The sequence below is a fragment of the Lepidothrix coronata genome, unplaced genomic scaffold (assembly GCF_001604755.1).
Source record: "Lepidothrix coronata isolate B3197 unplaced genomic scaffold, Lepidothrix_coronata-1.0 Scaffold77, whole genome shotgun sequence".
Taxonomy (NCBI): Eukaryota; Metazoa; Chordata; class Aves; order Passeriformes; family Pipridae; genus Lepidothrix; species Lepidothrix coronata.
In genome coordinates, this window is record NW_016690257.1 from 513212 (window position 1) to 516220 (window position 3009).

General features: G+C 43.4%; 1 long non-coding RNA gene across 1 annotated transcript; it reads right to left on the bottom strand.

Moving 5' to 3' along the window:
* Positions 1-626: 626 nt before the first annotated feature.
* LOC108499666 lies at positions 627-3002 on the bottom strand. Its single transcript, XR_001875621.1, has 3 exons — positions 2840-3002; positions 1549-1687; positions 627-716 (listed from the first exon to the last, which is right to left on the bottom strand). It is a non-coding gene; the product is annotated as an uncharacterized LOC108499666 (long non-coding RNA).
* Between the last annotated feature and the right edge of the window lie 7 nt (positions 3003-3009).

Below are 3009 nucleotides of genomic sequence, written 5' to 3' on the forward strand. Positions count from 1 at the left end.
ACGCTCCAGCCCCTCAATGTCTCTCTTGTCTGAGGGCCCAGAACTGCCCCAGCACTGGAGGTGCCTCAGCAGTGCAGAGTCCAAGCTACAGCTGAGCAGCTGAACAGGAATATGTGTCCTGATATCCTGAGCATTGCTGAAAAGATTGTCCCTTCCCTTGTGCTTCCTGTGCCAGGTAACCCCAGCCGCTGTTTTACTGTGTTGGGCACCTCACAAACAGCCCAGAAGTTTAGAGTGTGTCCACCTCTAGCAGATGTGAGCTCAACAAAAATCAGAGCAAGAGCTGTACTGGGGCTCCTTTAATCTGTAAACCTAGGCAGTCAATTTATAAAGTGTTTGTAATTAATTATTTTGAGTTATTTAGGATATTATTACACAAAGAAGTGCATTAGACAATAACATGGAAAATAAAGGGTACAGTAAATTAGACTGCAGGCTGCACTGGGCTTCCAGCTTTGTATCAGCCCTGTATTTAAACACCAGGCCTACTGAAAAAAAATGCAAAAACCAAAAGAGGCAGACAATGCAAGTGAAACTACACGTTTATGCTTCCTGGAATGCTGTTCCAGTACTTCTACTAGCTGCAGCTAAACCCTGAAATGAGTAATCTACATCACAAAACTTACCTCAGTGAGGCACTTCACTGGAAGCTCTGGCACGAGATTTGTGTTATAACTCTTCTGTTCCTATTCTTTTCCAAGAATAGGTCAATAATCCTGTTGTGTTGTGAATAGCAAAAAAAAAAAAAAAAAAAGAAATCATGTGAAAGCAAAGGAACTGCCTGAGACTGGGCAGGAGTGGAGGAGATCATCTGGGATGCAAAGAAGTGCACAAAGCCTTGTTTAAGGAGAAGAAGTAGATAGAAATTAAGGAAATCCTCACGTGAGAATAGTATATAGCAAGTGCATTTAAGTGAGAAAATTCCCATATTTTTGTTACTCACTGAAAACAAGATTTAAAAAGGTATCTGATGATGGCAGGTGGACATCTGCCAGAATTTTCTAGACCAAGTAGCAGCTTAATTTACGCTGCAGACTTTTAGAAAATTGCAGAGTTGGCATCTTTAGGGACAAAAGTACTTCTGTAAATCCAGTCCTAAGACCCTCACACTTAAAACCACCTGGCTTTATTTAAATACTGTTGAGGAAGGATCAATAAATAAATAAATATTTGAAAAACCATAATTCAAATCAACTAATTTCAAGTATTTTTTTCTTAATGGGAAGGTCTAAATGTGACGTGGTGCCTTCCATGAGTTGGTTTGCACAGGTAGCTGGATGGCAAGAAGTTAACTGAAATTCATGTTTAAAAAAACCCCTGCAAGTGTATGCAAAAAAATTCTTAAATAAAATTTTATGCTGCAGGTTATTTTGATGGGCCTGATTCTGAATGGAAATGAAATTCTAGCAGGTTAAGTGTAATGTGAACAGCTGCTAAGGATGTCTAAACTGATAATAAATTCACTGCAAAGTGATCTTTATTGAGATGCGTTCACAGAACACAGTTAAGTTCTGATGTAATGATATTAACGTAATATGCTGTTATTACCCAGATGTAGCAATCATGGCTCATCTGGGATTCTGGGGAGCTGTTGGACTTGCTGCTGAAGTTCAGTCCTCAGAGTCATTCCTTCTTGATCTCTGTACAATGTAGAACATTATTGCTGAAAGAACAGTCCTTTCAGAGGCTGCAGGTGAAGGAAATGAAGAGAAATTTAATTTACACTTAGGTTAACTAAATCTCCTTTAGTGAGAACTAATTCTGTTTCATTAAACTTCCAAGGACATAAAAGAAGGGATTATCTTCCTTGTGAGGTTTTCTGATTGTTAGAACATGCTCACTGAACCAAATCATATTTTGGTTTTATCAGATTGCCATTATTTTTGTGTTTCAGTGAACCTGACTGCAGTAATTTAATTGAAATGGTCTGGAAGGCCATGTTTGCCACAGTGACTCTCTTGCTTTAGGAATGCTTTTAGGTGATAGTGCTGCATTCTTCTTTCACTGTTGCTTTAGAATCACGGACTAGTTTGGGTTGGAAGGGACCTTAATTATCATGTGGTCCAATTCCCTTGCCATGGGCAGGGACACAGATTGCTCCACGACCCATCCAGCCTGGCCTTGGACACTGCCAGAGGTGGGGCATTGAAACATAAACTATCTGAAACATTGTGAATAGATGTATTTATACACAGGCAGATGTAGCGATTCTCGTTCTTGGCGTGGGGATTGTTTTACAGCTCCTTTTCTGTGCACACAGCGCTTTACACCTGCCCTGTTGATCCTGCACAACCCTTATTGCACCACCTTCATTCCGATCAAGCACTGTGTGGACGTGAGGGCCAACCCCATGCCAGGATTCTTGCGGTAAGGTGGCAATGTTTGCACAGTGGTCACACCCCACCTGTGCTGTTTGCATGCACAGCCTGGTTACGGGTACGTGTAAGAGCCCGGATGGATGTTGGGAATCACACACCATGTGGAATGTGGGACTCTGCTCAGGGCTATATTGGGAAGGGCTTAATTTCTAGGGAACGAACAGCTACCTTTGGAACCAGCCACTGGTGGCACAAAAAGCATCTCAGAGACGGAGGTTACCAGAGGCAGAAGCAGTGACTTAAAGCAGTGTGAGGGCAAGGCTATGCCTGGTAATTCATCCTTCCATCTGTCCCACCAGCTCTTAGTCCCACTTTCCAGAGCTATCTTGTGTCCCTCTTACTGAAAAGGTGGGATGCAGAGCAGAGAATCACAGAATGAATCCCAGACTGGCTTGGGTTGGAAGGAACCTTAAAGACCATCTTGTTCCACCCCCCCTGCCATGGGCCACCCCGTGACTCACTCAGGAGCTGGACCTGCAGCCTGCATGGGCATGGAAGGCGAGGCAGAGGCTGTGGCACTGGACTGCAATGCAAGGAAGGACCTTTCCACGAGGGGAGGTGGTTAGTGGGACAAATCCTGCACTCAAATCCAGGCCAGGCAGGTCTGCTGCTGCTGCTGCTGCTGCTGCTG